We start from the raw sequence: 18,697 nt of genomic DNA on the forward strand, positions 1-18,697 counted from the left end.
TTGCACTTATCAAATTGAACTCAAATTATTAATATTGTGCACACCAGACTGTGGGACTTGTTAGAAAGAATCAGTTGTTATTTATCACTGTGTCCCCACTGCTTAGTGCACATCTCAGAGTAGAGGGTTCCATATATATATATATCCGTATAGTATTATTCAAGTCTTTGATTTCCTTGTAGATCTGCTCATTAGAGTCTCTACTACTGTTGAATTATCTATTTCTCTACTTTGTCCCTTACCTGCACATCCCTCTCACCTTCTCTGTCTAGATAATTCCTCTGGTAACAAGTAGTTCAAGATTCTAGTAGGTGGTCTTACTAGGTGGACAGGGAATAACTTTACTTATTTGGGGTTTTTTACAGATCCTAAAAAATTTTTGCTGATATTCACCAGTAAATTAATTTATTTAATCTCCCATATACTTTGTGGTTCCAAGCAAGATATGCTTACTGAGGGTCATACAATAAGCGGGAAGTATCTTGAGCCATGCACTCCACTGAGAGCAGTGGGGGGGTCCTGGTTTGATGGGGATGGCGACCAGGCAGGATAGCAGGGCGTGCATTTGGGCTGGGCTGTATGGGGGTGTGCACACACAGGTTGCCAGAACTAGGTCACTCTTCTGTCCCCTGTCTGTGCGGCCATTAGGTTTCAGCTGATTCTCAAGCCACTGCCCAAAAACAGGGAGCTTCTGCAGGGTGGAGGGTCTGTCTCTCAGGGGTGATTGACTGAATTCCTATTAGCCTGAGAGCTCAATAACAGGAAGGGTAGGCAAGTCTGGGTCCTGCAGGCTTATTTTGTTTTTCATTTGTTTTTTCCTCAAATCACCCACATATGCACATGTTCTAATCGTCTGTAGGACAAGAGTTGAATGGAGCTGGGCCAGCTGGGACACAAGGAGGACACGATGCTATATTCAGAACCTTTCTCCTTCCAGTTTTAGCAGCAAGTGAGCATAAAGATTGTTAGAACTCCAAGAGGCTAAGCAGATTATTATAACCTCCTCATTCCACTACCATATCTTCATTCTGAACATTGAGAAAGCACTAATTTTTTTTAATTTTTAATTTTTTAATTTTTAAACAATATTTGTTTCCCCCCAACCTCTCAGATTGAGTCCCCATAGAATTTTCTTCCCCAAGGCACCTGTGAACCATCACCACAGTCCCCTGTGCTCCTGCCTCCCTCCCTCTGATCCCTCTCCCTCCTCTTCCCCCGCAGTATGTCTCTAATTTATAATTGTCTGTTTTTGCTTTGTTGTGTTTTGTACTGTTATTATTTTTTTTACACTAATGTCTTATTTGGTTCCCCTATATTCCTGCTATAAGTGAAATCATCCGATATTTTTCTTTTTCCTTCTGGCTTATTTCACTGAGCATAATCCCTTCTAGCTCCATCCACATTGCTGTGAATGACATGAGTTTATCTTTTTCTATTGCTGAATAATATTCCATTGTGAAAATATACCACATTTTCTTGATCCAGTCATCTATTTTTGGGCATTTGTGTTGTTTCCAGGTTTTACCTCTTGTAAAGAGGACTGCAGTAAACATAGGGGTACAAGTGTTCTTTTGAATCAGTGTTTTTATGTCCTTTGGGTAGATCCCTAGGAGTGGAATTGATGGGTTGTATGGTAGCTCCATTTTTAGTAGACAGAGGAACCTCCACACAGCTGTCCATAGTGGTTGGACCAGTTTGCGCTCCCACCAGCAATGTAGGAGAGTTCCTTTTCACCACATCCTTGCCAAAATTTGTTGCTGCTTGTTTTTTTGATATGTGCCATTCTTACTGGTGTGAGGTGGTATCTCAGTGTGGTTTTGATTTGCATTTCCCTGATGATAAGGGATGTTGAACATTTTTTCATATGCGTGTTGGCCATTTGCATTTCCTCTTTGGAGAAGTTTCTTTTTACCTCATGTGCCCATTTTTTGACTGGATTATTTAATTTGTTTTTGTTGAGTCTCATCAGCTCTTTGTAGATTTTTGTGATCAGCCCTTTATCATTACTGTTGTGTGCAAAAAATTTCTCCCAGTCGGTGGGGTTTCTCTTTGTTTTGGTTATTGTCTCTTTTGCTGTGCAGAAGATCTTTAATTTGATGTAGTCCCAGCTGTTTATCTTTGGCTTTGCTATCACTGCTTTGGATGATGAGTCTTTAAAGATGTTACTGAAGTGTATGTCGTGTAGTGTTTTGCCTGTATTTCCTTCTATATATTTTATGGTTTCTGGTCTTATGTCTAGTTCTTTAATCCATTTTAGGTTGGTTTTTGTGCATGGTGTGAGGTAGTAGTCAAGCTTCATTCTTTTGCATGTAGTGACCCAGTTTTCCCAGCACCATTTATTGAACAAACTTTCTTTGCTCCATTGCGTATTCTTTGCTCCTTTGTCAAAGATTAGTTGACTATAAGTCTGTGGGTTTATTTCTGGATTTTCTTTTTTTTTATAAATAAATTTTATTTTTATATTCCCCATACAAATGCGATCCCCTTATTTTGACCCCAATCCCTCCCCTCCCCACCCCCCACCCCCCCTAGTGTGTTTCTTGTTCATAGTTGTTTGTTGATTTTGATATATTTCTGGATTTTCTATTTGGTTCCATTGGTCCATGTATCTCTTCTTGTTCCAATACCAAACAGTTTAGATGATTATGGCTTTGTAGTATAGTTTGAAATCTGGAGGTGTGATACCTCCATTCCCTTCTTTTTTTTTTCAGGAGAGCTTTGGCTGTTTGGGGTTTGGTGGCTCCATAGGAATTTCATCAATATTTGTTCTATTTCTTTGAAGAATGTCATTGAAATTTTTATTGGAATGGCATTAAATCTGTAAATTTCTTTTGGTAGGATGGCCATTTTGATAATGTTAATTCTTCCAGTCCATGAGAAGGGGATGTCTTTCCATTTCTTTGTGTCTTCTTCTATTTCTTTTAACAGTGTTTTATAGTTTTCTTTGTATAGGTCCTTTACCTCTTTTGTTAGATTTATTCCCAAGTATTTGATTTTTTTTTTTTTTTAGTAATAAAAGGGATGGTTTTCTTTCTTCTTCTTCAGATTTTTTGTTTGTGTATAGGAAGGCTACTGATTTTTGCGTATTGATTTTGTATCCTGCCACTTTACTAAACTGATTGATTAGTTTAATTAGTTTTTCTGTGGAGTTTTTGGGTTTCTCTATGTATATTGTCATATCATCTGTGATTAATGATAGTTTGACTTCTTCCTTCCCTATTTGGATTCCTTGTCTGTCTTTCTCTTTTGTTATTGCTCTGGCTAGGACTTCCAGTTTATTGAAAAGCAGTGGTGAGAGTGGACACCCTTGTCTTGTTCCAGATCTTAATGGAAATGCTTTCAGCTTTTCACCATTGAGAATGATATTGACTATGGGCTTGTCATATATGGCGTTTATGATGTTGAGGTATGTTCCTTGTATCCGGAGGATTTCAAGGGCCTTTATCATAAATGGGTGCTGTACTTTGTCAAAAGCTTTCTCATCATCTATTGATATTATCATATGGTTTTTATATTTCTTTTTGTTGATGCGTTGGATTACATTGATTGATTTTTGGATGTTGAACCATCCTTGTGTCCCTGGAATAAATCCTACTTGGTCATGGTGAATTATCTTATGGATACATTGTTGGATTCTGATAGCTAAAATTTTATTGAGGATTTTTGCATCCGTGTTCATTAGAGAGATTGGCCTGTAGTTTTCTTTTTTAGTGTTCTTGTTTGGTTTTGGTATTAGTGTAATGTTGGCTTCTTATAACGTGTTTGGTATTATCCCTTCCTTCTCAATTTTTTGAAAGAGTTTGTAAAGGATAGGCACTAATTCATTTCTGAATGTTTGGTAGAATTCATTTGTAAATCCATCTGGTCCTGGGCTTTTGTTTTTGGGGAGGGTTTTGAATACCATTTCAATTTCACTACTTGTGATTGGTCTGTTTAGGTGTTATTTATCTAGCTTTGGGTGATTGTAGAGTTGTAGGAATTTGTCCTTCTCTTCTAGATTATTGAGCTTGTATGCATGTAATTGTTCATAGTAGCTTCTGATTTTTCTTTTGATTTCTGCTGTGTCTGTTGTGATTTCTCCCTTTTCATTTGTGATCCTATTTTTGTGTGCTTTCTCCCATTTTTCCTTTGTGAGCCTGGCTAAGGGTTTGTCTATTTTATTAATTTTTTCGAAGAACCAACTTTTGGGATTATTGATCTTTTGGATTGATTTTTAGTTTCGATTTCATTTTTTTCTGCTTTGATTTTATTATTTCTTTTCTTCTACTGGTTCTGGTTTTTTTTTGTTGTTGTTCTTTTTATAGTTCTTTGAGCTGCGAAATTAGGTTGTTTCTTTGTTCTTTATTATTTCTTGATGTGAGCCTGTATTGCTATGTATTTTCCTCTTGGTACTGCTTTTGCTGCATCCCATACATTTAGGATATTGGTGTCCTCCTTGTCATTCAACTCAGAGTATTTTTTAATTTCTTCTTTGATCTCCTCATTAGTCCAATGGTCTTTCAGTAGTGTGGGTTTCAATCTCCATGAGGTAGGAGAGATCCTTGCCTTCTTTTTATAGTTTATTTCTAGTTTGATGCCTTTATGATTAGAGATGGTTGGTATGATTTCTTTATTTCTTCATTTTACACAAGAACCAAGGTACAGGCCAAATGCGTGGGAGGGTAAGAGAATTCACCAGAGCCAGAGCGGGGAAGAGAACAGGCAGACTGACAAAATACACCACTGAGGGGAGTAGCAGGCCCAGCAAGAGAGGTCTGTGCACCATGTGGGACCCTCGCCAGCAGCTGGGGATCAAACTGGTGCTGCAGAGGCTGTGGGCAGTTTCGCAGCCCAGTGCTCAACTGCTGTGCCACCAGGGGAGGCCCTGGTTGGTATGATTTCAGTCTTGGTGTATCTGTTGATGTTTGTCTTGTGTCCCAGTATGTGATCTATTCTGGAGAATGATCTGTGTGCGCTTGAGAAACATCTCAGAAACATCTTTAAAGACTCATCACCCAAAACAGTGATAGTGAAGGCAAAGATAAACACCTGGGATTACATCAAACTGAAAAGCTTCTGTATAGCAAAAGAGAAAGCACTAATTTATAAAAAAGGTTTAAGTATACAACAATCTAGCTGTCCCACATAACCAATATTTTGATGCTTTTAAAAAAAAGTTAATCTTTAATTGAATTTACAATCCAATTTTAACTGCTCACAGCAACTGTTCAATTACGTGACCTTTTAAAAACAATTAAAATTCTAAAATGCCTCTTCAAGACTAGTTGTTGCTACCAGGTGAAGTCCAGTCTAACTTAGGGAACATTTTTTTACACAATAAACATGAAATTTTCTCTTTGTGACTTCTTAGCGAATGTAAATTATATTGATGTTGTTCATTACTCACAACTACATTTTTAATGGGCTATTAGTGATTACTAGTCTTCAAATAAGCTAGATTTTTTTTGAAAGACAACTAAAATCTACATTGTTACTACAATTATGATATAGGAATTGGAAAATTAAGCTGAAAATTAAGACTATAAGCTAAGAAATATATAAAATATCAATGAAAAAATTTGATTCCATGTTTACTACTCTGAACGAAATAATATTGAAATAGCTTTTCTAATATTTATCTGTTTTAAAATAGGGAGATGTTAATGAGTTAGAATATTCTTCTCCTAGAGCTTGTGTTTTCATGCATCAAAAGCCTCAAATGCCCTTATCATTGTACATAATACAGAAAAGGTAAAAATAAATTAGTACAATCTCTAAGCATTAAGGTAAAGAACATTAAGTTATGCTAACAGGAACAATCTTCCAGACAGTAAGCCTGAGGAGGAAACTCAGTTTAACTTAATTTTAAAGAAACACTCACTGCTCACCTCAAATCCAAACAGATAAAAAATTACATTCTGTATATGACTCAGGATCAGCAAATGGAAGCATAAAATTTATTTTAGCTATCATTGACTAAGGCAATATCTAAAGTGTTTTTTTTTTAATAGTAATTCTTTTTTTTCCTATTAAATCCTTCATATGTATTTTCTATTGGCAACCAGCTCTTCACAAAATTTGGTGTTCTATCATTTATTTTGATTCCTCTAACTCCTACTTTTAACTCTCTTCTTGCCTCATTTAAAGGCATTAGCAAGCAGAAACAAACCAGAAGCAGACTTCCTAAAGAGTAAGAGGGTAAGAACTAAATTTTGTGAGAATAAGGGTGATGATTTGTCTCCTGAAGAGAAGAGAACTTAAAAATGTACTGAAAATAAACAAGGAGTTTTCACATAAAAGAGTAGTGGGCATGCTCTAACTAGGACTGTCAAGAATGAACTAGGGTGAGAGTAAATAATGGAGGAGAAGGGATACAGGTGGCCTACGTTGTACCTTCAGACATGATGAGACTTTAGAAATATCTAATCATTTCTTGGAATTTAATTCTGTATATTTGAATCAAAAGTACTGTGCCAAAGAGACTACTGTGTCTTCACCTTAGCATCTTATTATCTGGATCTCTGCAAAGAGATATTGGATAAGTAATTTAATCTTTAAAAATTCTCATTTTCGGGGCCTGCCTGGTGGCACAAGGGGTTAAGACGCAGCCTGTGAAGCTGTCCGTAGCCTCTGCAGCATGAGTTCAATCCCTAGGCAGCCAGGGAGCAACCCGCATGGCGCAGCAGACCTCTCCTGACTCACCCGCTGCTCCCCTCAGCAGTGTGTTTCAGTCAGTCTGCCTGTTCTGTTCCCCACTCTGTCTCTGGTGAATCCTCTCACCCCCCACATCTCTGGCCTGTACCCCAGCTCTTGTATGCATAAATAAATAAATCTTTAAAAAATTCTCATTTTCTCCATATATAAAATTATACAATTATAGTATTATAAGGTCAATTTGAGGAATAAACGGTACATAGTGACTAAGTATTTTATTTATGATTATGGTTATAAAATTTCTCAGGAAAAAATCTTTTATACAGTTCTGAGATAGAGTGAAATTTGATGACGAAGATATCTTAAGAGTCATTATGTGATATGTATTAAGCAAGGACTTCATAATTTATCAAACTTGGAAATAGAATTTACCAAGATTATAGTTAAAACATTTGTTCTATGGATCTTAGTTTGCAATGCTCAAGACAGCTTTCATAAAATCTAAATTATTTAACATTTGTGCCTTAATCAATAAATTTATGTCAATAGTTTCATTTATATTTTTGTTGTTATATTAAAATCAAATATCAATTTTAATATTAAGACTACTACATTTTATGAAATTTGAAAAGCTAAATATGATTTTTTCTCCATTGATTTCTATTTTATATATCAATACCAGAAAGGGACTTATGAAGTAAATTGAAATTATTTAAATCTAATTACGTGGATATATAAAAGGTAATCCATAAAATAATGAAAATATAAAAAGGATGTTCTAGATGCTAGAAAGATATATCTAAAATTGTATTTACACAAGGAAACCAAAATCCAAGAAGTAAATAATTCTAATAGGTATTCATTCCTTTTATAAGTATTTATGATTTGCAGTCATAAATAATGATATTATTGAAGGAACACTTTACTGAAACCCTGGTCTCATATACTTTTAGGTAAATTTTTGTCTCATCTTACATGGGTCTCTCAGAATACAAATAGTTTAAATGAAGAAATACAGTGTCATCAAAATGTTGGATATTACAAACTGGCTCTTTTATAAGCCACTAACTTGTTCTATAATTAGTTTCATAACTTATTTGAGTACTAATAACATGAGAAACTATAAAAATATTGGGGACAACTAAAACATATTGAGAATATGTATCCATTTCTCTTAAATATGGCATTGATTCATTTGTTTTTATTTACTTATATATTTATAGCTTTAGAACTATTAGTTTATGTAATTGTGTTAAGAACACAAGATAAAATCTGCCTTCTAACACTTTCAAGTGCACAATACAATATTGTTAACTGTAGACATTTTGTATATAGGATATCTATAGAATTTATTCATATTGCAAAAATTCCACTTTATGTCCATTGAACTATAACTCCCCATTCCTTACTTCTCTCTCCTATCCATTTCTTGACAATTATCATTCTACTCTTTATTGTACTGAGTGTAATATTCAGAGTTTCATATTTAACATGTAGATTCAATATGTAAACAGAATCTTGAAGTAATTTAAACTTGTGTGACTAGCTTATTAATGTCCTTCATCCATGTTGTCATATGTTACTGATTTATTTTTTAAGGTTAAATAATATTCAATTGCAATTAAAAGCAATATTTTCTTTATTCATCTGCTGATGGGCATTTTGGATGTTTCTATATATTAGTTATTGTGCATAGTGCTGTAGTTAACATGGGAGTACATATATATTTTTGAGATTATAAGTTTTTGGACTGTATCTAGGTTACTGAATCATTTTTAATTTTTTGAGGAAACATCATGCTATTTTCCATAGAAGCTTCACTGCTTTACATTTCTATAAATAGTGTAGTAGGGTACTCATGTCTACATTCTTGCTAACACTTAGCTCTTTTATAACACCTATCTTAACAAGTATGAGATAATTATTTCATTGTGGTTTTGATATTTATTTCCCTGATGATGAAGGCAGTTAAGCATCCTTTTCATATACCTGTTGGCCATTTATATATCTTCTTTGTAGAAATTTCTATTCAAGTCCTTTCACTATTTTTAATTGAGTTATTTTTTGTTTAGACTATTGAGTTGTAGGTATTCTTTATGCATTTCGATATTAGTTACTTATCAGATATATAGTTTGTAAGTGTTTTCTCCTTTCTGTAGGTTGCCATTTCACATCACTCTTGCTTGTTTCCTATGCTCTACAAAAGATTTTTGGTTTTATGTAGTACCATTTGCTGAGTTTTCTTTTCTTTCTTTCTTTCTTTTTAAAGATTTATTTATTTATTTATACAAGAACCAGATACAGGCCAGATACAAGGAAGGGTAGGAGGATTCACCAGAGACAGAGCGGGGAACAGAACAGGCAGACTGATGAAATACACTCCTGAGGGGAGCAGCGGGAGAGACAGGAGAGGCCTGCCGTGCCATGTGAGATTCTTGCAGGCCGGCTGGGATTGAACTTGCGCTGCACTGCAGAGGCTATGGACAGCTTTACAGTGCAATGCTCAACCACCTGTGCCACCTGGGGAGGCCCTGATTTTTCTCTTAATACATGTGCTTTCAATGTTATATCCAAGGAATCACTGCTAAGCCAAACTTTCCCCTAAGTTTTCCCTTAGAAGTTTCTTTTAGTTATAGGCATTATACTTAAATATTTAGTCCAGTTTAAGTTGATTTTTATATGACATAAAATAAAGGACTAATTTCAATCTTTTGCTTGTGGATATACACATTTCTCACCATTTAGTGAAGAGACTTGTCTTTCTCCATTGTGTGTTTTTGCCACCTGTGTCAAACATCACTTGACCATATATGCACAGGTTTACTATTGATCTCTCTATTCTGTTCTGTTGTGTGTGTGTGTGGTGGGGGTGGGGGTATTGTTCTCTGACTTCCTGGGTTCTTTCCACTATTTAAAAATTACATTTACACAAGACAGATTAACAGGAGAAAAAAACAAATTTAATTTTGTGAGCACAGAACCCCATAGATGGGGACCTGTAAAACAAAGCATGCAGTTTATATACTTTTTAGACAAACACACAATAAACTTGTAATTGTCAGGAAAAAGAAACTAGGTTTGGACAGTAATTTAGTGAGGAACTAAGCAGCGTGTATTTACACAAATTTCCTTGTTTGTGGTGATAAGGATGTCTTTCTGTCTCCTGCAGCAGGGAGGATACTTTCACATGGAGATTCTTTCCTGCTTTCTGGGGGAACAAAGGAGAGTCAGTGTCCTTGCATTGGCTGTTTACCAAGTTACTTTAATTAAAAATAATCAATAAACAACTTGGTACACCTTAGTGTGGCCTGTCCAGAGCCCCAATAGTTCAAATTGTTCTGTGTGTCTGGTTTTGTTCTACTCCACTGTGTTTCAGTTGTAGCTTGTTGAAATCAAGAAGTCTGATGCCTCCAGGTGTTCTTTCTCAAGACTATTTTGGTTGTTCAGTCTTTTGTGGTATTCCAGAATCTTTTAGTCTGCCTCATATCTTGTTATGCCTTCTGAAGTTTCCTATGGAGATAAGTTTGTGTGTCCATATATACAAAAATACACACAGCAAATAATGGTGGATCTAGACACATCAGTTAAGCTTCCCATTCAGCTGTGGGAAGGATGATAATTTTACTGGGTTAATAATATAAAAACTTCCAAACCTAATGAAGGCAGATGATCTTTAAATAGGCCAATTTCTTCTCTTTGAAATTAACTCCTTATTTCATTGTTGTCTGTAGTTCTGGAGGATTCACTCTAAACAGAATTTTTCTTGTATTTTCTTTCTTGGCCTCAGCTGATACAGACTTTGGAAAATGTACTTCCCTTGGGGGTTGAGGGGAGAGGAACAAGCAACTTTCCCAGCCTGCCTCCTGTCTCAGAAGATTGAGTACCTAAAGGTCACTTACAAATCTCACAGTCAGTTTCTTTTCACTCAGGGCGAAGGGCAATGGTAATTATTTAAAAAGGAAAAAAAAAAACAAAAAAAAACTCCCATTGTTTTTATCATGCTCTATGTGCCAGCAGCCATTGTTCTCCTTCTTCTTTCTTCTTCTTCTTCTCCTTCTTTCTACTCTCCCTCCTTATTTTTCAAATTAATCTAAAGACATAATTGGATGTACTTTTGACTTCTGTGAGACTAAGAACTTTGTCTCTCTTCCCTCAGCTACTTTATACACGTGAAAACTTTCACTAGGGTTACTTTAAAACAATTAGAGATCTTGACATAAGGTCTTTTTTCTGAGCCAGAATTTGATTTAAAATGAGTCTTAATCAGCTTTAATAGTCCCAAGCATTTTTCTTTCTTACATATTTTTCTGATAGTAGATAAGAAACAGTCTCATTTCAAACTTCACTAGTTTTAGAATGCCTGGGCTTATTATATTTTTTTCAAGCCTATTTGCAAATAGGCTGATTTATTTCTGAGTTTATCTATTGTGGAAATAACCTATCCAGCTGGTAAAATTCTATTTCAGACCTCTTTGCCCAAAGTCCAAAATTCATTAAATGATTTTATATCTTTCATATCATCATAGGAAGGAGTCCTACTCTACTGCATAATAATGTTTGCCTTTCTCCCCAAAGCTCTGAATGCAACTTGCAGCCCAGCACTAGTTTTTCTGTTTGTTTTTTAAGGCAAAAATTCCAGTATTAGGTACCAAGTCTATGGACTTTCATGCCGTGGCAAACAACTCCAAGATCTCAATGGCATCTGAGAACAAACATTTCTTTCTCTCTCTATGTGAAGACTGCAGTTGGCTCCCCATATCTACTCATTCAAGAAGCCATGCTTAATCAACAACCACAATTTTGGTTATGCTGTTCTCATGGAAGAGGGTGGAAATTAAAGAGAAATGAGCTGAACCATGAAGTACTATTTAAAACTTCCGAGAGATGTGGCACATAATGATATATGTCATTGTTCACATGTTATTGGTAAAAGCAATTTATGTGACCAATTCTGATTGTGGGTAGGAGGCAAGGAGAGTATATACAAAAGCAAGAGATCAAAAGAAGATGGGACTTGGGGAATATCAATGCGATCTTTATCATGTTAACCTCCCTGCATCTTGAGAAATGATTTTGTAGATTTCCAGATAAAAATCTGTAGAGAGATTAGTACAATGAGTGGAAAAGTGGGACAATAATAATATATAAGATATAGGTTGAAACCTTTTAGATTGTTATCTGTGTGTTATCTGTGTGCTAAAGTCAAAGACCTGGGTACCATTTCTTTTTAACTGCCTTTTAAAGCTTGAGAGAAGAAAAAAGTCTTTATAAGCAATTTTGTTAACTTCCAGTGGCTTAGTAGATTATGGTTCATCTTACAAGGAGAATTAGTTTTTATTTTTTTCTTTCTCAGGCGTTAAAAGGTCCTGTGTGTGTGTGTGTGTGTGTGTGTGTGTGTGTGTGGAGGGGGAGAGAGAGAGAGAGAGAGAGAGACTCAGTTATAGTTTTCCTGAGACCAGAAAGGGGAGGAAGCAGGAGGGAAAATAGAATAACATATTAAAACAGTAATTCTAAAGGTTCTGTGAAACGGACCAAAATAATTATTTCTAATGTTTCAACGACTTTGTGTATGTAACTCAAAGTCTGTTTTATTGATTCAGTTCTCTGAGACTCATCAAACACATACAGAAAGAAGGCAGAATATGTTGCATTTGTTTCCTATAGATAGGATATTAGGGAAACTAAACCATCTCTTCAACTCATTATTTCTTGCAATTCCTAGTTAGTATTGTTTCCATTTGATTAGAAGAATTTTCTGATCTTCTAATTATCTGATCTTCTAATGATCTAATCTTCTGTTTGATTTTAGTGACTATTAATGCTTAATGCTTTGTATATAAGCATCATCTGTACTCTGAAGGTATATCAGGAAGATAGATATGTAAAATGTATACATATAATAAATATAATATTAAGGGACATTTCCCAGGAAAATGTCCTGCCTGCTTAATAAGATACTGATTAAGCAACTTTCCAATTACAGCTTATCTCTTGAATTAGGTAAACTTACATTTGTATTAATTAAAATATTTTATATACTCTATACTGTTCTATACTCCCTTATTGCCCTTTGTTAAGTAACAATTTTTGGTGTGAAAAAAAAAAAAACCTTCAGAAACATATGGCATATCTTTCATGACCTGGTAGGGGAATCACCAGTTCCTTTTCTAGTTATTGTTCGTTTCTTCTATTTTATTCTTGAATTAGGTTAATGATTGTTATCACTACTTCTTATGAGAAAGAGTTATAGACTTACAATGCTTTTGAAAAAAGTTTTATAGATTTATAATTATTTTAGTATTTTATGTCATATATGAATTAAATCTGAAGCTAGCTAGAATAGAGTAGAAATAATATTTGCAAAAGACATTATTCCCAGTGTGTGTATGATTTATTGTTGAAGGTATTTATGTTTTTGGCAATAATTAAAGGAAATGTCAAACTATGATTTAAATTTCACTTCACAATCAGTATAGATGAAAATTTATTAATGAGGGTAAAAAAAATTTAAAACCAAATGCAGACGTGAGTTTCAAACTCAAATTAGATCACAGAAAATGTAATTATTCCTTAATGAGCCAGATTCTGTCAAACCATGGTTGCTCCCTAGTAGAAAATAAGTAACTTACTAACCAACTGCAGTAATTCTCACAGGTTCAGATAAGGCTTATTTTAGAACTCATGACTTAGGTTTTAATTCAGAAAACAACAACATTAAGAATCTGGGACACCTGTTATTGAGTGTGAGAATGCCCTTTTCAGTTTCACTTATAATGCCAGTGGGAACTCTAAATGTAATTTTATCTCCATGACTGACCAACTCCATAATTTATGTGGAACCAAGCTGGAGTTCTACATTTAACTTGCTCTGGCTTTATAGGAAAATGCTTTGAAAACAGTGTCTTCAGAATGTCACAATAATAGTCTTCTGACATCATATGCACAACTTATAATTATCCCAGGCTTATTGTATTGCCACATATATAATGTTGCACAGATTCATGTGGAGAGGGGAAAACTTTAGTGTTATTTGGGCCCCTGTAAAAGCACTGTTTTAACCCTGTATTGCTTCAGATAACTGAAAGACAGAAGCCCCGTTGAAATGGTTAGAGGTAGAAAGAGAAGGCCTATGCAGAAAACTGGCTGTAAAGCTTTAACATAATGAGACTGATCTCGTTAGCACAATGCATTTAGTTCCTTAAGGTGAATCTCTTTTGTCAGTGATGAGACAAACTGAAACTACTAAATTGGGTCTAATTTGGGACCCAATTTTGTTGATTACCCTAAAATTTTTGACTACTAATATAATTCTGAAAAAAAAAGTTCTAATTTATTGAGTGCTTTCTCTCAATTCTTATACCCACCTTATGAGATGTTTGAAGAAAGGGAGGGTCACAGAGGTGAGGTGTTCACTATCTCATGAGTGGTTAGTGAATGAGTGATGATTCAAATCCAAGTTAATGTGGCTGAGAATCAGCTTTTTCCCCTGGTGCTTATTCTTCATCACCTCTTTTCCTTTGATTTACTGAAACCAGAGTCATGATTTGTTGCCCATGATGCTCAGAATCACTACGTGGTTGCCAGTACCCTGAGCCTGCCCATGCTGTTTTGCTTACTTTTCAGCTACAGCCATTTCAATCTATCCACTGCTTTCCCTTTCACCCACACCCTAGTCCAAGAAAGAAGTCCCAGCTTTCCACTAGGAAAGTTTCATTATTTTTAGTGAACACTGGAGGCCAATTAGTCACATTGACTCACCTCCCACTTACTAGACATGGGGTCTTGGACACATTAATAAACTCAATGACTCAATTTTTTTTTCCCATGACTCAATTTTTTCATCTGAAAATTGCCAATAATGACTAGCCTCTGCTAACATTGTAATAATTAAGTAGATTAATATATGTAAATTGCTCATAGTAGTGATTAGTGCATACTAAGTGTTCGTAAAAATATGAACTTGTATTATTATCACCGCCATTAGCTGGTCTTGGCTTCTGTGTTGCTCCACTGGAAAATGCACATGAACGTGGTAAACATTAGCTATTCCTTTTGTTATACTGTTCACATGGAAAGAAATGATTTCTTCTTCTGAACTCCAACAGAATTTATTTCCCTTGTAATTTATTGTACCCTTGGTACCTTGTATTTTTTGTTCTTCTTATTGTCCTCTGCTGTTACATAACATTTGTTGCTATCTAAATATCAATATATTTGTCAGGGCATTAAACATTGTTTTTAACGAGAATGTAAGTTTCTTGGTATGTCTTAATGTTCTTAAAAGAATTATATATCATCACAGTCTCTAAAACTAAGCAGAATGCATGAGTCATGCCAAGTGCTTGGCATCCATTTGACTAACCCTGAGCAGTAGGGTTACAATTTAAATGAGAATTAATATATTTTATAGAATATTGAAGTAAAAGTTGAAAAAAATCCACCAATAAGTGTATTCATTTATTTTCCTAACAAATGAGTTCCCTCTAGATGCTAGAATCTAGGCTAGCAACAATGAATATATAAGAAAAATTTTCTCATTAAATTTGAAATAAGACTTTTTTATGTTCTTATGAATCACCTGTGGATCTTGTTAAAACACAGACTTTGATTCAGTAATTTGGGTGGAGTCTGACTATCCACATTTTTAGCAAGCTCCTGGGTCATGCTGATGCCACTGGTCTCAGGAATATATAAACTCCCAGCTAAATGTTCCCTTCACTATCCATATTCAAGCCATATTTTTCAGTCTTTCCTAAGAACAGGGGATCTTTTATTTGAAACATCCTTATAGATTCCCCCTTAGCCCAGAATGAGAGAAGACATCAATGTGAAAAGCTGAGGAATGGACAAGTGAGATGTGTATGAGAAAGGCTTGCATGCTAAGGCTTGCATGCTAAGGTTGCATGCTAAGGTTGACTCCAGATAATCCACAAACAAGTGGTTCTCAGGACAGTTTTCTCCGTTGTAAATGAAGGATCAACGATAATTCTCATCCAAAGCATTTCAATGAGGCAATGATCAGAGAATACCACAATGTTGTCTCTACCAGAAAAGTCTTCTCCATTGGTGACTTTTAGCTTTAATTCTAGAATCTGTTTCATTTTGGCTGAATGGAAAAAAAAAAAAAAAACCTGTTTCACAGTTGCACCAGCCTCTGATATGCTAGTTCCCGAGAGCTAATAGAATGCATAAAATGATGCTTCCCTGTTCTAGCTGAATTTTTATTTCTTTCACCCTTCAAAAAGTGCAAAAAATGTGAGTCATCAACAGAATTATAACAGGATTTTTCAATTAGGTCAAACTTTATGCAAATCTTATCTCTAAATTAGATGAGTCACAGCAACCCAGTACTTTCATTAGATAATTTATACTCCAGCATAGTCATATTTAACATATATTTTATTTACATCTCACTTCATATTATACATGCTCTGAAATTCATGCGGTCACTATCCCATATACTCCTCTCAGGTCTTTACCAATTTCCCCATTCCCCATCTATGTTATTATCTTTGGAATTTTCTTTATAGTCTATTTTGTGTCCCATTTCTCAAATGCAAGTTTCTCATTAAGATTTTTGAAATAATTTCAAATAATCTTGGTTGATTTTTTTTTTTTTAATTGCCCCTGCCCTAACTTGCCCTTGAAAAGTGACAGTTCTGGAGCAGATTCTTTCTTTTTGCTACTCTTATAGTATTCTTCATTTCAAGATTAAATGAAAAATTATAATGTTGTTATAGTGTTGAGGCACTTAGGAAGCCAGCTCCTGATGACTCATGCTCAGGAAGTAGCATCATGACCAAAATATATGCACAGTTCTAGGACTAAAATGCAGACTCGGATCTCACAGTGCCCTATGAGGCACTGAGACTGAGACTTTGGTGCTCTGTGTGGAATTCCAAACTGCATTGGTGATCTCCTAGTGGGGAGGCTTGTGCTTTACTATTCAATGGATAGATATTACAGGAAGTTTTTCTTGAATTATAAATCCATGAATAATTTAAACTAGAAAACTCATTAGTTAACCTGTTTGTCCTTTCTTTCCAGAATTTCCTATATTTCTTTATTTTTCATTTATTACTTTTCACTGGCATTTTATAAATAAGCTTTTAAAATTATTTTTAGGCATGATTATATTATTCTTTTATTCTTCCTATATTTCTTCATAGTTTCTTAGAAAAGTTTTTATAGTAGTCTTAGATTTAGTCTTAGAAAAGCACCACAGCATAATTTACCATTGATTTTTAAAAATCTGTTAAGAATGTAAGTGAACTTAAACAAGAGTTCTCTTTCCTGACGAGGCACCTTAGTAAACTTTGTAATGTTTCTAGCATGAGGGTACTTGTGGAAGGGAGTTGAAGAAGATTCCTGGAGCCAGGATTGACTTGCTATATATTTTTAGAAGAAAGTTAATCCCCTACCATTCTGTTTTACAGCAGTAAACAGTTTACCCAAATGCCTGTCTATGTTACTACTTCCACAGAGGTGCAAAAAAAAAAAAAAAATACTTGGAGGATGGTTAACTGTCATTGATCAAAAATTTTTATCAACGGAAATAATCTATTCAAACTTGTAAATGTGGAATTCAATATATTTCTGCTCTATAGAGACGAAATTCTCTTGGGTATGGCTATCCCAAATTCTGCTGCAGAGAGAACAGCTGATGAAGTTCTCTGCCATTAATGAAGACTCGGAGTAAATGAATTTGCAATGGGGGGAGGCTGGGGAGAGTGCCATGGAGAGCTGCTCTGCCTTTCACTCTCCCAGCCCAAGCTTTTATTAGAGATATGAACAAAGGAACAAGAAAATAGCATGCAATTGTGTTTATGATTCTACAAATTAATAAGTTAGTGCTGAAAACAAGTTATCCTGGTTAGTAGGGAACATGCACAGAAGCCATCCTCAGAGAACAGGAGTTAATTCTGGGAAGAAGTTCTGTTGCAGAACTTCTAACATCCTGGAACCCCATATGCAGAGTAAACAGGTATATTCCAAAAACTCCAGCTTCCTTTAGGGCAGCAGACTCCCAATGAAAGTCTATACTGAGGAAGGGAGAGCATGGAACTAGACTAGCAAACCTCTTAGAGGAAGGTGATTTTTTTTTTTTTTTTTTTTTTTGTGGGATGCTCCCTGGTGGCCAGGAAATGAACTGACACTGCAGAGGCTGCGGGCAGCCTCGCAGCCCAGCGCTCAACCACTGCGCCGCCAGGGGAGGCCCTAGGTAGGTGGTATTTTAAGTTCATTTTCTCTTTTTCTGCATATATATACCTATGCATGTATTAGTGTTTATCTATATAATCTCCCTCAAATTTCAGCATCTGTCTAGTACCCCTCAAAAACCTATCCTGCTGATTTCTTAATACCTTTAAACTGAAGACTGTAACTCTCCAATATGTTCAGGATAGGCCTCCTCAAGATGTGTAGTACAGGCCTTCCCAAGACGTGTTACTTTGGCATGAGGACTATATCAATCTCAAGTCAGTTAAGTCCATGTAAGCTCACAGATAAAATTTTCCAATCCATTAACTACCTACAAGCATGAAAATTGAGGGTACTAACCAGAATTAGGACTTTGATCACAAATAATCTTTCTATCAGAGAAATTTATCTGTACAGCATGGCAGACATTTAATTATAGAACATCTATCTGGTCTTCATCATATCATTTACCTTCTTGTCATGTGAGTCCCTCTCCACTTCTTTTTGAAGACCCAGTTCCCTGTCCCACATGTTAGCTTATAATACCTGCCCTCATTTAGTTCCATTGGTTTTGGACTACAAATCTTTGTAGATTTCCCATAAGTATGTAATTAATTTTTTTTCTTCTACTAATCTGGCTGAAGATAATTTGATTATCTAACTAGCCAGAGAAGAACCTAGAAGGATTGGAGAAATCCCCTCTCTTCCTCAATAATACCACATTCTTGAGGGTATATGTTAATCTTAGTTTTTTTTACTCTGGACATCAAGGAACTTAATAAGTTTTTTTTTTTAAATAATAAATTTTATTTTTATATTCCCCATACAATTGCAACCCCCCCATTCTGACCCCAATCCCTCCCCT

The sequence above is a fragment of the Talpa occidentalis genome, unplaced genomic scaffold (genome assembly GCF_014898055.3).
Source record: "Talpa occidentalis isolate TD23 unplaced genomic scaffold, MPIMG_talOcc4v2.1 talOcc4.4, whole genome shotgun sequence".
Taxonomy (NCBI): domain Eukaryota; kingdom Metazoa; phylum Chordata; class Mammalia; order Eulipotyphla; family Talpidae; genus Talpa; species Talpa occidentalis.